We start from the raw sequence: 22,372 nt of genomic DNA on the forward strand, positions 1-22,372 counted from the left end.
AATTTACCAAAATATTAGTTACATCATAAATATATGGTGTGCTGAGTGTAGCTCCAAGCTTGAGACCAAGTACCATCTTCATTAGAAAATAATGCATAGGCAGCATGGACTGCTGGGCTGCAGAGCATTGGCTTGGGTTGAATTGATCTCTGGGCAGATGGACCCTGCAAATTGAAGCCAGAAAGCTGTAGAATCTCCTAGAAGTGAAAAAATTCCCAGAGGGAGGGCTCTTTACATACCATACAAGCTCAGTCTCACCAGGAAACAGGATCTTGCTTGGGAGAAGAGAGGCAGAAGAGGCTGGCCTAGAGAAGTCCAGGCCCAGCAGATCAGATTTCTGCTGCAGACCCTGTTGCCTGCCTGCCTTAGGTTATCAAGTCAATTTGGAACAGAAGAGAATGGAGAACTGTGGTTTGTTACACCTCCATCAAACTGTAGAGCCCTTGGGTCAGGAAATTACCTAATTTTTTTTCACTGCCTCAGGAGAGAAAGGCCACTGCCTGGAATAGTGTCATGCTGTCATTGAGGCAGGCACCACTTAGGGCTTATTGGCTTTGTTCTTCCCATGCCATACTGTTTGCGGTGCCATATGACAGCCTCAGCTCCTGTTACCTGAAAAGAAACTCTTGCTTCTTCCTCTTGCTAGAAAAAACTAGTGGCTGAAGCCAAATGCCTAACAGGTGCTTTCCTCAAAGGAACTTTTCTCTCTCACACTTTGGGAAATACCTGGAAAGAAGAATGGAACAAAGTATTCTTTAGTCAGGTTATGATCAAGTGGAAGGAGCTGGGTGTCCACAGACCTGGATTCTAATATTAGCCCCTTTCTTCACTTGCTATGTGAGTTGGGACAAATCACTTCATTTCTCTGTGCCTCAGTTTCCTATCTGCTGAGTGTAGATAAAAATAGTATCTACCTCAAAAGTCATTGTGATGATTAAAGGAGATGATATGTATAAAATGCTTAGCAAAGAATCTAGCAATATTCAGTGTTGTAAAAGTATTATCTGTTAGAATGAAGTACTGAATGGAATAGTTATGAAAAGCCTCAGAGAGAAAGGGAAGAGACACTATCTTATTCTATATCCATCTCTCTCCAGTGACTTGCAAGCACACACTTGCTAAATTGTTTGAACCTAACTAAAGAGAAACAAGATTCCCCAAAGAGGCTTTCAGTAGCCCCCTGCTTCTACACCCAGTCATCTCTTCTTGTAGGGAAGGGTGAGCTCGTGAAACTGGGCATTCATTACAAAAGCAGTGATTCCTTAGACATGAAAAGAAGCTCTAGACCCCTCGACACTGCTCAAGATTAGCTAGACTCTGAGAATGACTTGATTTAACCCCTGAATAACTCCAGGGTTTTCCAGGTCTTTCAGGGATTTTGTTGGCAAGGGGAAGAGCACACAGGACTGCTCTAGACTATAGACCCATCCCACAAACCCTAAACTATGCTAGTCTGTTTACTGCTCTGAACATCAGAGGGCCTTGGTTGTTTAAAGGGAAAACCAGATGGTGTGTCTAATTTGGACTCCCACACGCTCCTACTTTGGCTAAACCATTCCCCTACTCTGTATGAACAATTTCTTATTTGAAGAAAGAGAATGACACTTTGAGTCATACCTCTTTCACCAGGACTTTGTGAGGAAGAAAATTAGACAATTTTAAAACAACAACAACAATAATAACAATAGTATTAAAAATGCTACCTTAGGGGGCCAGCCCGGTGGCGCAAGCGGTTAAGTGCGCACGTTCCGCTGCGGCGGCCCGGGGTTCGCCGGTTCGGATCCCGGGTGCGCACCGATGCACCGCTTGTTAAGCCATGGTGTGGCGGCGTCCCATATAAAGTAGAGGAAGATGGGCATGGATGTTAGCCCAGGGCCAGTCTTCCTCAGCAAAAAGAGGAGGATTGGCATTGGATGTTAGCTCAGGGCTCGTCCTCCTCACAAAAAAAAAAAAAAAAAAAAAAAAAATGCTACCTTAATGAGTACATAGTCTATGTCAGGGAGAACACTGCTAAGTACTCTCTATGCTTTGTCTCATTCAATCCTCATAAGAACCCTTGAGGTCAGTACTGTTAACTTATCTATTTGACATATGAGAAAATTGAGGCCTAGAGAGGTTAAATAACTTGCTCAGGGTTTCATAACTAGTATTTTATAGTTTCTGTTGCTATTATAAATGAGATATTTTTCTGTCAGATATCCTTATTGCTGATGTATAGGAAAGCTATTGATTTTCATAGGCTGATATTTGATCTAACCACCCTACTGGACTTTAATATTGGTTCTAATATTTTATCAGTTGACTGTCTCAGATTTCTGTATAGCCATATTGTTTGTAAATAACAGCAATTTTGTTTTTTGCTTTCTAATCATTATTCTCTTATTTAATTTTTTTACCTTATTGCATTGGTTAAAACATCAAAGTGTTGTACAGTAAGTGGTAATAGTGGTCATCCTTGTCTTATTTCTCATCTTAACTTTTGTCAATTAGTACCACTAATAACAACTAATGTTTATTGAGTACTTAATATTGCCTGACACTCTTTAAGTGTCTTTATATATTTTATAACATTTAGTCCTCATACCAATACTATCAGGACAATACTATTATGATCCTTTTTTTTTTTTTTTGCTGAGGAAGATTTGGCCTGAGCTAACATCTGTTGCCAATCTTCCTCTTTTTGCTTGAGAAAGATGTGCACTGAGCTAACATCTGTGCCAGTCTTCCTCTATGTTGTATGTGGGTCACTGCCACAGCATGGCCGCCAATGAGTGGGGTAGGTCCACACTCAGGAACTGAACCTGGGCCGCCAAAGTGGAGCACGCTGAACTTAACTGCTAGGCCACGGGGCTGGCCCCTATCCTCATTTTTATGGATGAGGAAAGTGAAGCTCAGAGAGATTAAATGATTTGCCCAAGATCACACAGCTTCTATATGATGAATTTAAGATCCAAACCTAAGCAGTCTGGCCCTAAAGCTTCTGCTCATAGCCAAAATTACCTCCTGGTAGTTTTCTAAAGGTTTGTTGTGGAAGTTCTCTTCTATTCCTTGTTTGCTATAGGTTTTTATCATGGATGGGTATTTAATTTTGTCAAATGTGTTTTTTTGCGTCTGTTGAGATGATTGTATGGTTTGTCTCTTTAATCTGTCATTGTAGTGAACTATATTCATAAATTTGTTAAGGTTGAACTATCCTTACATTTTTGGGAAAAACCCTACTTGGGCATAATATATCATTTTAATAAGCTGCTAGATTCCATTTGCTTTAGGATTTTTATATTTATATTCATAAGTGAGATTAGTCTAAATTTTCTTTTCCTTTCTTGTCCTATCTGTTAGATTTGTGGGAGCAGCTCATCTTTTTCTAGGCTATGGGACCATTTCTATAAAATGGGAGTTGTCTGTGATTTAAAGGTTTGGAAGGATAAATTTGTTTATCCTTTCAATTTGTTCAATGATTTTTGTCTATGATTTTCTACTTTTTGTTGGGTAAATTTTAGTAATTTATCTTTTCCTAGAAGTTCTCCCATTGAAACATATTAATTTAAAATTTTATATAGTATATCTTATGTTAATATAACCTTTGCACCTGTATGTATGACCCTATTTGGCTTCCTGGTGGTATTTATTTGTACCTTCTTACTTTTTTCTTATTAGTATTTACTGAAGGTTTGACTTTAAAAAAAGTTTTGGTTTTAGTAATTAACTCTGTTTTATTTGTTTTCTATTTCACCATTTTATGATTTTATCTCTATCAATCCTTTCCCTCTACTTTCCATGGATTTATTTTACTATACTTTTTATAACTTCTGGAGTTGATAGCTTAATTCCTTTATTTTCCACTTGTTTTTATTTTCTAAGTGAATTTAATATTGCCATCACTGCATCCAACAGACTTTGATATGTACTGCTCTCATCATCATTCAGTTCTAAAGCATTTGTAATATCAATTTAAATTCCTCTTTTATTCAAGAGTTATTTAGAAGTGTGTGTTTTTAATTTATAGGTGTATACAGTCATGCACCGCATAACAACGTTTTGGTTAACGGTGAACCGCATGTACGAGAGTGGTCCCGTAAAATTAGTACCATATAGTCTAGGTATGTAGTCGGCTGTACCATCTATGTTTATGTAAGTAAACTCTTTGATGTTCTCACAATGACAAAGTCGACTAATGGCACATTTCTCAGAACGTATCTTTGTTGTTAAAGGATGCATGACTGTATTGTGTTGGGTCTTTATGATGGGAGTGGAGTAGTTGTTTATCTTTTTATTGCTGATTTGTAATTGTTTTTGAGTCCTGCATGGCTGGATTTTGAATCTGTATGCTCAATCAATACAAACGATAATTGTCTGTCGCGGTGTGTCTCTGCCTGTTTCCCAATCTGAGGCAATGTGATGTTTGCTTTTTTATATTCAGCACCACCTTGGAGTGAGCATTTGGGGATATGAGAAATAAAACTGAGTGTCAGATCGAAAAAGTTAGTTGATCCACTGAGAGAGAGACAGCTCCTTTCCTAAAGAGCTTCCTCTTCAGAGTTGGAGAGAAGGTATTTGCCTTATGAGCCCTCTTTGCCAGGCAGGACACACTTACCATGTTGACTCATTTAATTCTAGTGGTTTGTAGCTAGACTGAAGAGTCCTGGCTAGTTGGTTATGGCACATCTCATAGGTCATGTGGGATTGAGGAAGTAGAATCTTCAAAGTCCTGTCCTGGAGAAAAAAAACAATCCATCTGTCCATGGAGGCTAGGACTTCTGGTTAATTTTTATTCTACTCAACACCACTGCCTTCTTGCTCTTCAAACCCACAGTGTCCATAGAAAAGGGAATAATTTGTATATAACCTTGTAACCTATGATATTTCTTTGTTTATGTTGATAACTCTCGTGTAGTTTTCTTATCTTCCCACTTATATTTTAAGTTTCTTGAGGGGAGAGACTGCATCTTACCTGGCTCCACAGTAGTTCCTAAGTACTTTGTACAGAGCTAAGCAAAACAAATGCATCAGTAAATGCTTGTTGAAAGAATAGATGGGAAGGATAGATAAAGACCAGATATTCTTAGCAAAATAAAAGAAAACCAAAATAAAATACATTTTTTTCCTGCTTAACAGTCTGGATGGGTGTTTCATCTTCCTTTGTACCTTATCTATAAGAAGACAGTCTCACTGCCTTGTGACATGGGTCTATATATCATATCTCAGGACAGGGACTTCCTTCAGACTGCTTTCATGGTCTCTCCCTCCTCCCACTGCTACTACTCCAAACCCACATTGCCGCCTGATACATGCATCCTGAAAATGGTGGGTTTTAATTGGTTTTCCAGGTGAATAGGGCCATTTCCTCCCAACTGGACCCCATTTTGTTTTCATGCCCACATCCATTGTTTTCAATGTCCTTGCTTCCTTGAAGACCCCTAATTGTGGTCTTCTGCAGACTAAATCTGAATACTTTTTTCCTCCTCTCTTCTGTATCATTAATGACAGTGCAGGATAAAATGGGGCCTGACATTGCATTCTGCTAACCTCCCTGCCAGATCCCCCTATGGAGTGCACTAGATTATCTATTAGCTTTTTCTTTCTTTTTTTTTTTTTTTTTGTGAGGAAGATCAGCCCTGAGCTAACATCCGTGCTAATCCTCCTCTTTTTGCTGAGGATAGCTTTTTCTTTTTTTATGATCAATTTTCTACTCATTCAAGGCATTAGAAAATTATTTTGCATTATATGGGCACACAGTAACCCTGAAACAAAAACACAGACCAGCTGAGATTCCAGGGGAGTTGCACCAACCCATAGCTGTTTGTGAAGCCCCTATGTTTACACTGCTGAATTTGATTATCTATATGGACAAAGCAGGTTAGTCAAGAACTGTGTGTGCTTCCAGTGCGGTTACCAGTACTCTGTGACTTCAAAATGGTTGCGGTCATGTGTCTAGATTGGGGCATGCCTCAAATGAAGACATCTTGCCTTTCTGAGGCTGAGCTACGTTTACCGCAGGAAAATCTCTGCAATTCCTTCACTGCAGGAAAATGTTTGCAATTCATGTTGAACTTGGGGCAGGAGTGAAGAGGAAAGGCTTTTTTGAGCACAGAAATATTTTAATCTGATGTTAAGGCCTTTGCGTACTTGTAGTCATCACTATACCTCACGAATGGCTCTTTCAAATGAATCATAGATCTTAGAGCTTGAAAGGACCTTGAGGCTATCTGATGTAGCTCCCTTCCTTCAACTAGAGATGTCATTATGATACCCATTTTATAAGTGAGGCAACTGAGGCCCACAGAGAATGACATTCTGTAGTCACAGGATTGTCTGAAGACGTCATACTTGACCCTGCCACTGTTTGCACTTTGCCTACTTGGTGATATTCTCTCCTGGTCACTGCTTTGATCTGATGATGCTCTCTAAAGAGTTCGACCATGTTGCTACATGCTGGGCACCTAGTGGGGAGAATTTCCACTCCGAACTCCCATAATTGAGGGCAGATCTGACTCACTCCTGTTTGCCTGTGGAGAATTATTGTATCCTTTAATGCAGTGATACTTTCCCCGAGCCTCTGGAGCTGCATGTGGTTCTTTCACGTGCAGCCTGCCATTTGCCCAACCCTTTGATGTCTGTATTAAAATATTTTTTCCGATGATACTTCACAAGGGACATGTAGTCATCAGGTGGCTTTCAGTTAATGTGTGATTGCATATCAGACTCCAGAATCCATGTAAGTGGCCCAACCTAATAGGACAGCCTGTTGCATACTTATGCCATTTAGCTGGATGATAAAAGTATTTTGGGGAATTCTCACACACACCATTGAGGAAACCAGTTCACTGAGGCCATACTGATCTTTGGAAACCGATAGAACTGGATTCTAAGCCTTGCTCCACTATCAAATAGTAACTACTTAACTAGCTGTGTGGCATTGGACACATTACTATAAGCTTTCTGTGCCTGAGTTTCGTTATCTTTTTGTGTGTGTGTGTGAGGAAGATTTGGCCATGAGCTAACATCTGTTGCCAATCTTCCTCTTTTTGCTTGAGGAAGATTATCCTGGAGCTAACATCCATGCCAATCTTCCTCTGTTTTGTATATAGGTTGCCACCACAGCATGGCTTGATGAGTGGTGTATAGGTCCACGCCCGGGATCTGAACTGGCGAACCCGGGGCCACCAAAGCAGAGTGTGCAAACTTAACCACTATGCAACCAGGCCAGCCCCAATTTCGTTATCTTTAATGGGATAGGAGTACATGTATCACAGATTTGTTGTGAGGATTAAGATAATCTACATAAAGAATTTAACCCACACAATGCCTACCACATTGTAAAGATTTAATACATTGTTATTATTATCATTATCATCATCATCATCATCATCTTCATCACCATGTCTAACTACATTTCAGGGTTGTTATAAGATTATTAAATAAAATTATATAAACTATATAGCAGCGCTTTCATCCCTAGTAGACTCTCAAAAATAGCAACTCTTGTAATTATGGTTATTAAAGTGCCAGGAGTATACCATGAAGCTGTCACATTTCTGGAGCATGGCTTATTTGGTCATGTGGTTTATCTTGAGCAAATAGTACTGTTCAAATTTTCTAATGCAAGTCCATATGCCCCCTCACCAGAGAGTAAAAAGATAAACACCATGGAATCCTTTAGAAATGGATCCTCTTTCTGAGTTTTCCCATTAAACCTCTGTCAATTTTCTAAAAGCAATACTAAAACGTACTTTCAGAAAATAGTTTCTTTTGAGGGTAGAATTGTGACAAATGATATTACCAAGGTGGCTAACTAACAGATACACAAAATTTGCAAGGCAGAATTTTGAGATGTGCTCTTTTTACTTGGTCTCAAACTTTCTTTGATTTTACCATCCACCTGCACACCCTATCTCCTACATAAACACCCAGCCAAACTTGTGTACTGGAAATTGCAAGGAGTTGGGAATCAGAAAGACCTTGATTCTACTTCAGGCTCTACTACTTGCTAACTCTGTGACCTTGGCCAAGTCTCTGAATGTCAGTTTCCTTATCTATAAAACTGGTATAGAAATAAGTTTCCCGAGAGGAGGAAGTCAAGATGGCGGCATAAGCAGACTCTGAACTCACCTCCTCCCGTGGACACAGTCAATTTACAACTATTCGTGGAAAAATTACCCCTGAGACGGAACTGAAAACTGGATAAGAGGAACTCCCGCAACAACGGACAATCCTAACTGAGGTAGAAGAGGCAGAAACTCCCTTCTGGAGAGGAAAAACGCCGCCGTCACAAGCAGCAATGCCTCACGGCCGCCCGGGAGCCACTCACAGGTACGCAGCCTCCCTGGAGGCACAGGGCCCTGAGCCGGGGAGCGCCCCCGCTGTGGGCATTTTGTGGACTCAGCACAATCGAGATGAGTGGCAGAATATCTGACGTTGCCTGCTACTAAAACATTGGGGAATACCCCCAGAAAACCTGGTTCACAAAGAAACTAAAACCGGCTCTTAAAGGGCCCATGCGCAAACTGACCCATTTCAGAAAGCATCCTAAAATCACCAGAAAGAAAGGTGCACAGTGCTGTGGTGAAAAGAGACTCACCTAGTGGGCCCTGAGTGCATCTCAATGGGAGGTGAGACCTCTCTAGGGACTGGGACATTGGCGGCGGCCATTGTTGTGGCCTGGTGTGGGCATACTGACACAGACGCCATTGGAGTTTTCCCTGCTAGCCCAGGGTCTGCCCCACCCGCTAGAGCACGGATTTAATCCAGCTCAGCCAGGGCAGGCAGCCCACCCTAGAGACAGGCCCCACCCAACAACAAGCCCTCAGGCAACTTGTGGGCCTGCATAGATTGGTGACTGGATTCTCTGTAGCCTGGCAACTGAGCTGACTTTAGCGGGGCAGGGTGTACACAAGGAGTGGGTGGAGAGTGTGGGGTGGTGGCGGAGTGTGTGAGGCTCCTGCCGTGGAGAGACTGGGTCCGCATCGGGAGGTCGGGGCGCGCACACGGCGCAGGAATGTGTTGACTGTGTGTGTGGACCTGTGGGTGGCAGGGCTTGTCAGCTGCAGAAGACTTATGCTTCTCCAAGACCCACATAGGGGGTTTGCCCCACCTTCCAAAGCCTGAAACAATGGGGTGCTCCTGTGCCTGAGGCCAGCCCCACCCAGCTGCAATCCTCAGAGAGCTGACAAGAGACCTAATAGGCTGGAGGCTTACAGCAATTGTAAGGCCCTGAGCCTAACAACCTGCCACGCTGGGGGCCTACTCACTTAAAAGAAATACTGCAACACCAATGTGGTATTAGAACTTACAGCCAACTGTGCTGGGGCTCCCCACAACTGATAAAGAGACTGAAGGGCCCACAACAACTACAAGCAGCTGAGCATAACAACAGCTGGCCAGGAGCATAACTCAGCCTCTCTGGGAGCCTACAGGGAGAGCAAACAGGCCACAACAGAAAGACACATGTAGCCCACATAGGGGTCACCCTGGAACATTGAGAACTGAAGGAAGCACACTGCAGGCCTCCTAAGGCATCACTTACGTAAGGTCACCTATCCAAGAGCAAGAGACATAGCTGACCTACCTAATACGTAGACACAAGCACAGGGAAAGAGGCAAAATGAGGAGGCAAAGGAATACATTCCAAGTAAGGGAACAAGACAAAACCCCAGAAAAGGAACTAAGTGAAACAGAAATGTGCAGCCTACCTGACAGAGAGTTCAAACTAAGACTGTTAAGGAAGCTCACTGATCTGGGGAGAAGAATAGATGAACTCAGTGAGAATGTCAACAAAGAAATGGAAGATATAAAAAAGAACCAATCAGAAATGAAGAATACAATACTGGAAATGAAAAATTCACTAGAGAGACTCAAAAGCAGAGTAGAGGATACAGAAGAACGGATCTGTGAGCTGGGTGAAAGACTAGAAGAAATTACCCAAGCTAAACAGGTAAAAGAGAAAAGAATTAAAAAGAGTGAGGAGGACAGTCTAAGGGACCTCTGGGACAACATCAAGCACACTAACATCCGTGTTGTAGGTGTCCCAGAACAAGAAGAGCGAGACAAAGGGGCAGAGAATATATTTCAAGAAATAATAGATGAAAACTTCCCTAACCTAAGGAAGGAAACAGACATCCAGGTACAGGAAGCACAGAGAGCCCCAAACAAGATAAACCCAAAGAGGCCCACACCAAGACACATCATAATCAAAATGTCCAGAATTAAAGATAAAGAGAGAATCCTAAAAGCCGCAAGAGAAAGTCAAGTTACATACAAAGTAAACCCCATAAGGCTATCAGCTGACTTCTCAGCAGAAATCTTACAGGCTAGAATAGAATGGGACGGTATATTTAAAGTGCTAAAAGGAAAAATCTTACAGGCAAGAATACTCTACCCAGCAAGGTTATCATTCAAAATGGAAGGAGAGATCAAAAATTTCCCATACAAGCAAAAATTGAAGGAGTTTGTCACCAAGAAACCAGTGCTACAAGAAATCTTAAAGGGACTGATTTAAGGGGAAAAGAGAAGACCACAAATAGGAAAAATTATCTATTTCCATGATAAGAATATAATGGATACAAATGCACAAAAAAGAGGTTAGATATGATATCAAAAACATAAAAGGAGGGAGGAGGGGAGTTAAAGAGTAGAGCTTTCAGACAGAGGTCAAACTAAAGAGATCATCAATTCTGTTTAGAAGAAAGGAACAGAGAAGGATTACTAAAACACTGAGAAAAAAAGGTTTAAAAAATGGCAGTAAGTACATACTTATCAATAGCTTCTTTAAACGTCAGTGGACTAAATGCTCCAATTAAAAGGCATACAGTTTATGGTTGGATAAAAAAACAAGACCCATATATATGCTGCATACAAGAGACACACTTCAGACCTAAAGACACTCACAAACTGAAAGTGAAGGGATGGAAAAAGATACTCCACGCAAATGGCAATGAAAAGAAAGCTGGGGTAGCAGTACTCATATCAGACAAAATAGACTTTAAAACAAAAACTGTAAAAAGAGACAAGGGCATTACATGATGATCAAGGGAACAATCCAACAAGAGGATATAAGACTTGTAAATATCTACGCACCTAATGTAGGTGCACCTAAATATATAAAGCAATTATTAACAGACATAGAAATAGACAGTAACACAATAATAGTAGGGGACTTTAACACTCCACTTACACCAACGGATAGATCATCCAAACAGAAGATCAATAAGGAAACATTGGCCTTAAATGACACCCCAGAACAGATGGACCTAGTAGATATATACAAAGCATTCCATCCCAAAACTGAAGAATACACGTTCTTTTTAAATGCACATGGAACATTCTCCAGGATTGATTACATATTAGGCCACGAAACAAGTCTCCATAAATTTAAGAAGACTGAAATAATACCAAGCATCTTTTCTGACCACAACGCTATGAAACTAGAAATCAACTATAGGAAGAAAATCAGAAAAGCCACAAATACGTGGAGATTAAACAAAATGCTACTGAACAATGACTGGGTCAACGAAGAAATCAAAGAAGAAATCAAAAAATACTTGGAGACAAATGAAAATGAAAATACAACATGCCAGAATTTATGGGGTATAGCAAAAGCGGTTCTAAGAGGGAAGTTTATAGCAATACAGGCCTATCTCAACAAACAAGAAAAATCTCAAATAAACAATCTAACAATGCACCTAAAGGAACTGGAAAAAGAAGAACAAACAAAACCCAAAATCAGTAGAAGAAGGGAAATAATAAAAATCAGAGCAGAAATAAATGAAATAGAGACCAAAAAAACAATAGAAAAATTTAATAAAACCAAGAGCTGGTTCTTTGAAAAGATCAACAAAATTGACAAACCTTTAGCTAGACTCACCAAGAAAAAAAGAGAGAAGGCACAAATAAGTAAAATCAGAAATGAAAGAGGAGAAATTACAACAGACACCTCAGAAATACAAAAGATTATAAGAGAATACTATGAAAAGCTATATGCCAACCAATTCGACAATCTGGAAGAAATGGATAAATTCTTAGAATCACACAACCTTCCAAAACTGGATCAAGAAGAAGTAGAGAATTTGAATAGACCAATCACCAGTAAGGAGATCGAAACAGTAATCACAAACCTCCCCAAAAATAAAAGTCCAGGACCAGACGGCTTCCCTGGTGAATTCTACCAAACATTCAAAGAAGACTTAATACCTATCCTTCTCAAACTCTTCCAAAAAATTGAGGAGGGGGGAAGCTCCCTAACTCATTCTCCAAAGCTGACATTACCCTGATACCAAACCAGACAAGGACAACACAAAAAAAGAAAACTACAGGCCAATATCACTGATGAACATCGATGCGAAAATCCTCAGCAAAATACTAGCAAATCACATACAACAATACGTTAAAAAGATTATACACCATGATCAAGTGGGATTTATTCCAGGTATGCAGGGATGGTTTAACATTTGCAAATCAATCAACGTGATACACCACATTAATAAAATGAAGAATAAAAATCACATGATCATCTCAATAGATGCAGAGAAAGCATTTGACAAGATACAGCATCCATTTATGATAAAAACTCTGAATAAAATGGGTATAGAAGGAAAGTAACTCAACATAATAAAGACCATATATGACAAACCCACAGCTAATATCATCCTCAATGGTGAAAAACTGAAAGCTATCCCTCTAAGAACAGGAACCAGACAAGGATGCCCACTGTCACCACTCCTATTTAAGATAGTACTGGAAGTCCTAGCCAAAGCAATCAGGCAAGAGAAAGAAATAAAAGGGATCCAAATTGGAAAGGAAGAAGTGAAACTCTCACTATTTGCAGATGACATGATATTATATATAGAAAACCCTAGAGAATCCACCAAAAAAATTTTAGAAGTAATAAACGAATATGGTAAAGTTGCAGGATACAAAATCAACATACAAAAATCACTTGCATTTCTATACACTAACAACGAAGTAGTAGAAAGAGAAATTAAGAATACAATCCCATTTACAATTGCAACAAAATAATAAAATACCTAGGAATAAACGTTACCAAAGAGGTGAAAGATCTGTACACCGAAAACTATAAAACATTGCTGAAAGAAATTGAAGAAGACACAAAGAAATGGAAAGATAGTCCGTGCTCTTGGATTGGAAGAATTAACATAGTTAAGATGTCCATACTTCCTAAAGCAATCTATAGATTCAATGCAATCCCTATCAAAGTTCCAACAACATTTTTCACAGAAATAGTGCAAAGAATCCTAAAATTTATATGGAACAACAAAAGACTCTGAATAGCTAAAGGAATCCTGAGAGAAAAGAACAAAGCTGGAGGTATCACACTCCCTGATTTCAAAATATACTACAAAACAGCATGGTACTGGCCCAAAAACAGACACACAGATCAATGGAATAGAATCGAAAGCCCAGAAATAAACCCACACATCTATGGACGGCTAATCTTTGACAAAGGAGCCAAGAACATACAATGGGGAAAAGAAAGTCTCTTCAACAAATGGTGTTGGGAAAACTGGATAGCCACATGCAAAAAAATGAAAGTAGACCATTACCTTACACCACACACAAAAATTAAGTCCAAATGGATTAAAGACTTGAATGTAAGACCTGAGACTGTGAAACTTCTATAAGAAAACATAGGCAGTACGCTCTTCGACATCGGTCTTAGCAACATATTTTCTAGCACCATGTCTGACCAGGCAAGAGAAACAACAGAAAAAATAAACAAATGGGACTACTTCAAACTAAAAAGCTTCTGCACAGCAAAGGAAACCATCAACAAAACGAAAAGACAACCTAACAATTGGGAGAAGATATTTGCAAACCGTACATCTGATAAGGTCTTAATCTCCAAAATATATAAAGAACTTATCCATCTCAACAACAAAAAAACTAACAACCCAATTAAAAAATGGGCGAAAGACCTGAACAGACATTTCTCCAAAGAAGATATACAGATGGCCAACAGACACATGAAAAGATGTTCAAAATCATTAACTATCAGGGAAATGCAAATCAAAACTACAATGAGATATCACCTCACGCCCGTCAGAATGGCTATAATTAACAAGACAGGAAACAGCATGTGTTGGAGAGGATGTGGAGAGAAGGGAACTCTCATACACTGCTGGTGGGAGTGCAAACTGGTGCAGCCACTATGGAAAACAGTATAGAGATTTCTCAAAAAATCAAGGATAGAACTACCATATGATCCAGCTATTCCACTGTTGGGTATTTATCCAAAGAACCTGAAAATACCAATGCGTAAAGATACATGCACCCCTGTGTTCATTGCAGCGTTATTCACAATAGCCAAGACTTCAAGCAACCTAAGTGCCCATCAAGGGACAAATGGATAAAGAAGATGTGGATATATACACAATGGAATACTACTCAGCCATAAGAAACGATGAAATCCAGCCATTTGTGACAACATGGATGGACATTGAGGGTATTATGCAAAGTGAAATAAGTCAGAGGGAGAAGGTCAAATACCATATGATTTCCTTCTTTAAGTGGTAGATAATAACAACAATAAACAAACACATAGAGACAGAGATTGGATTGGTGGTTACCAGAGGGGAAGGGGGGAGGGAGGAGGGTGAAAGGGATAATTCGGCACATGTGTGTGGTGATGGGTTGTAGTTAGTATTTGGGTGGTGAACGTGATGTAATCTATGCAGAAATAGAAGTATAATGATGTACACCTGAAATTTATACAATGGTATAAACCAATGTTACTGCAATAAACAAAAAATTAACAAAAAAAAAAGAAATAAGTTTCCCAACCCCTTATCTAAAAGCCCTGGGGCCAGATAAGTTTCATAATTGAATGTTTTTTTTTAATTTTAAAAATACTGCATGGTACACAACACTTTCAGTGGGATTTGGAACACATGTCAGCAATCAATCACATCAATATTTCTGCAATGAAATATGAATATTTACACTAAGAAAGCCTCACAGGTTTTGCCACTGTATAAGTTTTGGCAGAAAAATTATAAAAAGCTGTTTGGTTTTCAGAGCTTTCTGGAATTTGGTATTATTGATAATGGACTGAAGAACTGTACCTGACTTCATAAGATTATGCTAAGGGTTACGTGAAAAACATTATGTGTGGCAGGGGTTCCGCTGACCCTAAATTGAGATTCAGACACATCTGGGTGTGTGAAGACAGTCTATTGCTTGAGATGATCTGTGGAAGGGAAAAGGCTCTATGAGGAGGACTGTGTCAGAAACCTAGGGCTGTCGGGGTGAAAGAGCATCTGGTAGGGCATGATGGTGTTCGTTCTCCAGGCACAGGAACCAAGTTGTAAAGTCTGAGCTGGGGTAGTGGAGGCTCTGGGGGAGTGGTTGTTGCAGTAGGAAGAAGCTGAAGCACTCTTCTCTCATGGGCCTCACTGAGACACAGCGTAGAAGCAATGTTGTTTCAGTGTCCAAGTGATAAAGTGTGGCACAGAACAGAAAGGGGGCATTTCCAGCCTTCTGGGTAGACCCATTGGTGGCTTCAGCCAAAGCTTCCTGAAGGGAAGGCAGCACCATTTAGGCGCCTCACACGTTTGTAGCTGTGAGTGCCCCAGAATCCACGCCCCACTCCAGCAGGGGCCTCCGTGTTCCCACAGCCAGAGGCACCACCAGTAGCTGTGGGGCAGGGTGGCGGTGGGGAGCTCCCATTGACTGTCTTTCATTAGAAATGTAAGCTCCCTGAGAAAAGGGACTCTGTTGTCAGTCACGGTCCCCACTGGACCTCCAGCAGCTGGGCAAGTGCCTGGCACATAGTATGTACCTAGGAAACATTTGTTCAATTAATTTGTTGGCAGTTGACATTGATGGCGAGAGAGGGAGTAGAAGAACAACATAAAAGGACTGTTCTCGAAGACTAGAGGAAATAACTGGGGAGATGTTGAGGGGGATTGAGTCCCTCTGTTGAGCAGGTAGGGACGCAAGTCAGTGACATGTGAGTTATTAAAGTGTGTGTGATCTCACTTGTAATCGAGGTCAGATATGGCCTGGGGAAACGTGAGACCTAACATTTTATAAAGGTTCAAAATGTCTTCTGGAGCATTCTGGGTATTAGATAGCTAAGCTTTTTATAGACACCAAGTGGCTCTTGGAAAGTTTCTAATTATAAAGAAGACCTTCTGGGTGGCATGAAGGTAGAGAAGCAGGTGCTGATTCTAGCAGGTTCTTCTTGGGATTTAGCTGCATCATTTGGTCCTTGTAATGTTAGTTTGGAGGAAGGGAGAGGCAATAATAATTCGTTGGGGAAAAAAGTAAAAAAAAAAGATTTTCTGTTGTTCTCTACTGTGTCAAGAGGAAACCACTTTTACTTGAGTTATTACTATTAAGGTGAAGTCATTTGCACCCATGTGCTGGCTAAGCATGGGCAAGTGCAAGTTACATATGTCCAATATTATATAGCATTTCTCCTGATAATGTGGTAGACATTCAATAATAATTTTAAATGGATGATATTTCCCTCTAATCCCCCTCCTCCATCTCTGATCCCTGACTATGATCTTCTTGAGGGCAGGGAGTACAGATATAGTTCTGTCTTTGTTTCTTCCATGCCTAGCATGCTTCCTGATCCGTAATAGGTATTAATAAAAAAAAAGGTTGTGCGTTGAATGAATAAGACACATTGATAATTAGGACATGGATATACAAATTAATGCCACAGAAATAATTAAAAGAAATTATTTTCTCCCAAACAGGTTCAGTCCCATCTGACATGAACACTAAGAATTTGCTTAGCAAACAGTTCTTTGGTAGGAAATGCAAAAGATAACTTTATTCCACTCTAGGTCTGGGATTATCACAAAACCGAATGGGTGGGCTCAAATGAATGAAGTTTTCCTGTTTGTTTTTCTTGTTGTGGCTTTTGACATTCCTTTCCCATAAATCAGAATACAGCACAGAAAATATAACCAGGCATTTCCTTCTTATGATTGGGTATATCATAGCTGCTGCCTTCAGTTGGCTCACATTTCCCTTACCTCATTCTGGTCGATGGCTGTTTTTATGAGGCCTTCATGACTTGCCGTTCACCTAAATTAGTTTATTCATTTGTCTGCATGCTGACTTTTAAAAGGGCTCCACTCTTGTAGGCTTGAATCATTATTCAGTCCATATCCTCTCTCACTTGTTACAAGGCTAGTTTTGGGTCTCTTTCTCTTTTCCCTGATTTGTCATGAGCCCATTGTGTTCTCCTTAACCTCTTCTTTAAGTGGTACCTTTCCTTCTGCCTTTGCCACTCCAAGAATGCTCTAAACAGTTGAACTGATGAATTATATTCTTGTTTGTGTCCTTTCTTCGTCTCTTTTCATCACAGCTGGTTCTTGGCCTCTTTGATCAGTTGCTGCACATAATACTTTATCTCTGAATTTTTCATTCTGGAAGGTGCAACGCTATGCTCTTGACAGTGAGCAAGGGAGGGATTCTTCACCCAGGCAGTACCCACCATTGCCCTGTGCTTACCCCACTGCATGCACCAACTCTTTTCTTTATACAGCATGTCTTTCACTTGGTTCATAAATACTGCACACCTCTAGATGCATTGCAGAGTGCTAGGCACTGGAGAGATAGTGGTGAACATGGCCTTGCCATCAAGTGTTGATCTTATTTCTTTCATTTATGGACAGTCAACTCTTTTACCCATGACATGGATAAAAGTAACTTCAAAATAATTTTTATCTTTTTGGTTGCAGATGTACCCATCCTGATTAATCTTATGTTAAAAATTAATCTGCATTTCTTGAAATACAACATTTAACAACCCCACAGTGTGCTGGAGAACTGACTGGCTGGTCCATTCAAATGTGTCCATGAAATATTCACAGGGGGCCACATGATACTGCACGATGTTTGTTGAATATTTCTTGCACACACATTTGTATGGCTTCCTGGATTATCTGTCTTTATGAGCATCCAGAGGGCAGGGACCGGGCCTGTTGGACTTGATTTGTAGGGAAACTAGCTCAGAACCACGTCACTCCATTGCATATAAAATAACGTACACAAGAGGTTACTGATTCACTGGATTTAATTAATTTTCTTTTCTCTGTGCTTTCTAAGAGAAGTAGTGACTGTTAAATGAAATGAAATGACAGGAAATAAAATAAAATAAAACTAATCACAGGCTCTAAATGTTTAGCCCCAATTGTGAGGCACTTTTTAAACATGGGCTGCTTATCATCTGTTTCTTGTGACCTTACGGAGTTTCATATTCCACCCTCAGCTCAAGCTATGCATCAGATATCATCATCTCCTCTAGGTTGCTTCCTTGGGGCCTGCCTCCCTGCTGTGATGTGGATGGATGACACCCAGTCGTTTTCCAGTTGAGCAGAGTAAATGATAACCTCTGGTGTTGAGTTTGTGGGTGGTTCATACCCAGGGTAGTTTCAAACTACCTTGTTCAGCAGCTGAGTCCTTGAGCCTCTAAGCCTTTCTGTAATTTATTTGTCTTTCTGATTCAGAAATTTTTAAACTATTCCTTCACTAACTCAGGGGAATGTGTGAGGTTTTGTTTTTGTGCCCTCCTTTTTTATGTGTTTTGGCACAGTAAATTATTTGAAAAAACTACTACTCCTTTCTCTAGGAGTTTTGTAAAGGGCCTGTTGGGTAAATGGCCTAGTCCATTTTTCTGGGCCAGTGAAGAAACAGCTTTGGGCTCAGAGTTCATCCAAAATGGGCCAGGGAGAGAATCTTCTTAAAGGAAAATGTATTTGATTATTATTATTTTAGTACAAGCAGGTTTTCCAAAAGTTGCAGAAAGCGTTGAACTTATCTTCAAGTGCTGAATTATTTTTAAATGTAATTTTTAAAACAAGAGAATTTGAGTGTTTAAAAATGACAGTTATTTAAAGATAAAGTGGTACATTGTAGCCAATCAAAATCCCCAGACCAGAAAATGGTTTTTCAATTTAGCCAGTCTGTTTTAATCCAGGTTATCCCAAGGCTTGGCTAAAGTAGCCATAAGATTGCTGCCCAATGCCACTGTCACCCCCAGCTTTCTAAATAGGCATGCATAAAATTGCAGAGCAGCAAAGAAAGGTGCTTTGAGGCAGGGACTGGCCTTGACTCCCAATGTGATCAGACTGCAATTAACCGGAAAGCTGAGGTGGTCAGTACTGTGAGGCATTTTAAATTCCTATTTAACCAAAAGCCCTATTTTTGTCTTAAGCTTCTTTGAGTTGATGAAAAGTCTTGCTTACATGCATGATCGCAGAAGTCTGTCTTTGAAATCATGGAGTGGATTACTGTCTGATGACTGAGAACCCTGGCGGGGGCCTGCATCAGAACCAAACTTGTGTGTGGGAAGGGCTCTTTAGCCGTGTGATTTGCAATGTTTCTCCACCAAAAATATCCTCTCCCCAAACCTGTAGTGGCTTCTACATTTCCACCTCTGCAATTCATTCAAGTTAAGCATTGCCCGTGCCAGAAGGGTCCTCCTAAAATACAGATACCTAAAAAAAGTAATAAATGAAATCGCTAAGACTGTACTGAGAGGTCAATCCGATGTCCTCCTTCCCACACCCAGGAAGGAAATGGGTGGCAACTTTAGCTCATTGGGTCTCTGGGTGGCTGAGAGAAGTCCCTGAAAGGAAGAAGGATGGAACACAGGAAGGGAAAGAACATATTAAGGCTAGTTCATAATTTTGTTTAGGACAGGCCTGTCACGTCCACATCATTGTCTTAAACTGTAGAGAGAAGACTTGGATGTCAGCATGTGTGTGTGTGTGTGTGTCTGTGTGTGTGTGTGTCTGTGTGTGTGTGTATTCGTGCGCATGGCGGGAGGAGCTTTTTAAAAAAGTGGAATATAGTAAAAAAATAATAAATTTATTATTTGAGGCTGCTGTTTTGGGGATTCTAAATCATTTAGATTTTACTAAAAATCTAAGGAATTTGAAGGTTATGTGGTGTAACTAGAAGAGGATACTTTCAACATCACCCTCTTCCACCAGGCAAAACCAAATAGAGCCTGAGGGGAAGAGTGATAAATCCTCAGCTCCCCACCCCCAATACAGTTTTGATAAACGTCTGATAATTTCAACTGGAGTGTAGGGAAAATGGTGCTCTGTCTCCCTACCTCTCTCTCTTCAGAACAGTTTTAGGGGGCATTTGCTTTAAATTGCAAAAAGGGAGGTTAAGAGTTCTTTCTGGCCTTACATGGGTGATGAAAATTAAAAAGGGTCAAAGATGATGCCAAGATTAGTGGGAAAGTACACCCCCGTCTCGTTTACAAAGACACCCCACGTCTTTCAAAAGAGAACCGGGAAATTACCATGGAAATCTGCCCCAACAGGCAGAGCTCAAGTAGGAGTCAGAGCCTTTGTTAGCAGGGGTTTGTGGGGGCCGGCACCATAGTGAACACAGTTAAGCCTCACTAATTCCCTGAATGGGGGAAAGGCCAATCTTGATTTGTAAGAAGCTTGAATTTGAAAATATGTTTAAAGAAATGCCATGTTATTATTTTCAAAAACCTGCAGTCAAACTGCTGGCTGGGGTCTGTGCTCCGAGCTGCTGAGACTCTTAAGGCCTTGAACAAACAGATAAGGACTGTAATTAGCATATTGGTCATTTGAATGCAGAGTGCAGTTAGAGTGGCGCTTAAAAACCGCGTGTTAGCATACTCCCCTAGCAGGCTGTCACTTTCCTATGTTTATAGTATTAATTTGCCTAGCAACCTGCCCCCTTTCCTTTTTGGCAGTAAACTTTAGCCTAGCATGTCAGAATTCGTTAAATTTTCCATATTAGCAGCTGGAATAAATAAGGAGTGGGGAGGGGAGAGGGAGGTGAACAACTTGTAAAAATAAAGATGGACATATTTTAAACTTCTATTTAACTGACCTTTAAAATTCGTCAGTTAATTCATATTTATTATTTACTGAGTAGGAAATGTATTCTCTTGGATGATTAAAAAGGGGAAGACGAGCAAGCTGTGTCAAATGCCCCTTCCCACAAGTGACCTGATCAAGTGAACACCACAGAACATTGAATGTAATGAGTTCCTGGATTATAACAAAATAAGGATTGATTATGAGGCTCAACAGGTGCTTAATTATATGGAACAACAGCACATTGAGATCTGTGTCTATTAAACACATCTGTGATGGTCAGCTAATCCTGCATGCACATATTAACTTTGTTTTTAAATTCACACTTGAGACCACTTAATTTGAAGTGTGACTGTGTTACATTTGGAAAGGGAATAAAAAAGAGAGACGAATACAGCTGCAGTTTTACCCAAATATTCAACGTCTTCATCATTTTGCTATGCACGTGGAAGAAAAAGGCTATGTTCTTTTCCAAGTCGAACAAACAATACGGCAGGTGGAGTGGGGATTGCAGGAAAAAGCTGGGTGAAGCCTCAGAGAGGGCCAAACTTAAATTCCTGCCCCTTGAGAATATTCCCCAATTCTACTTCCTGGCACTGTGAAATTCAGACACTCTGAGAAGGGTGGCAAGAGGTTACGCACAAACGTGAGGAGGAAAGATAATCCTTAAGTAATGAAATCCCTAATCCAGTGGTTCCCAAACTTTGTTGCACATTAGAATCTGAGAAGATTAGAACCTGAGGAGATTTTTAAAAACCCTGATGCCAAGATTCATGCCATACGATTAAATCAGAATGTCTGGAGGTGGGGCAAGGTACCAGTGTTTTATAAAGATCACAAGGTGATTTCAAGTGCAGGAAAATGGGAACCACTGCCCTAATGCTTTCCTGCTTTACATGTATTTAACTTATATTTATTATTCCCAATTACCCTAAGAAGGAGGTGCTATTAGTTCCCCATTTCACAGATGAGGAAACTGAGGTTCAGAGAGGCTAAAGTTGCCCAAGGTCTCAAAGCTGTTAGTGAATCTGGGATTTGAATACCAGCAGTTTAATTTCAGAGTCTGCACATTGAACTTCTGTGCAATACTGTCCCGTTAGGCTTTTGTCCCCAAATCTAGTACCATTCCAATAAATCTGAGATATGACAACCCCATATCAATTCAGTGAGAATTTATTAGGCACCTACTACGTAAATCACACAGTTTTACACACAGTGTGTGACTCTAGGTAGATTTAAAGAAATACAGCTAACTCCTGATAATTCAAGGGGCCTTCCAGATAGCCATGGGTTGGTTACCCCATCATTTATGTTAGAGCTTAATTAGCCACAGACTACCAGAGACGACTGTTGTCCAACAAAGTCAAATTGCATTGAGGCAGTGAGTTCCAGAAGAACCATAGGATGCCATTCTTGAAAAGAGTTAGGAGGGAACATTTTTTGTAACATTTGGGTTCCCAAATGATTCTGAGGAGGGATAATTTCTGGATTGATTGAAGTTTCTGAAGCGAGATCAGGAGAAGGAGGTATTG

At 40.3% G+C, this 22,372-nt stretch overlaps 1 protein-coding gene across 4 annotated transcripts in view; it reads left to right on the forward strand.

Moving 5' to 3' along the window:
- Positions 1-22,372, forward strand: part of PAK3 (p21 (RAC1) activated kinase 3) — a 253,215-nt gene that overhangs the window by 105,068 nt on the left and 125,775 nt on the right. The gene's annotated exons all lie outside the window — the stretch shown is intronic.

Source organism: Diceros bicornis, chromosome X (genome assembly GCF_020826845.1).
Source record: "Diceros bicornis minor isolate mBicDic1 chromosome X, mDicBic1.mat.cur, whole genome shotgun sequence".
In the NCBI taxonomy this organism is placed as follows: domain Eukaryota; kingdom Metazoa; phylum Chordata; class Mammalia; order Perissodactyla; family Rhinocerotidae; genus Diceros; species Diceros bicornis.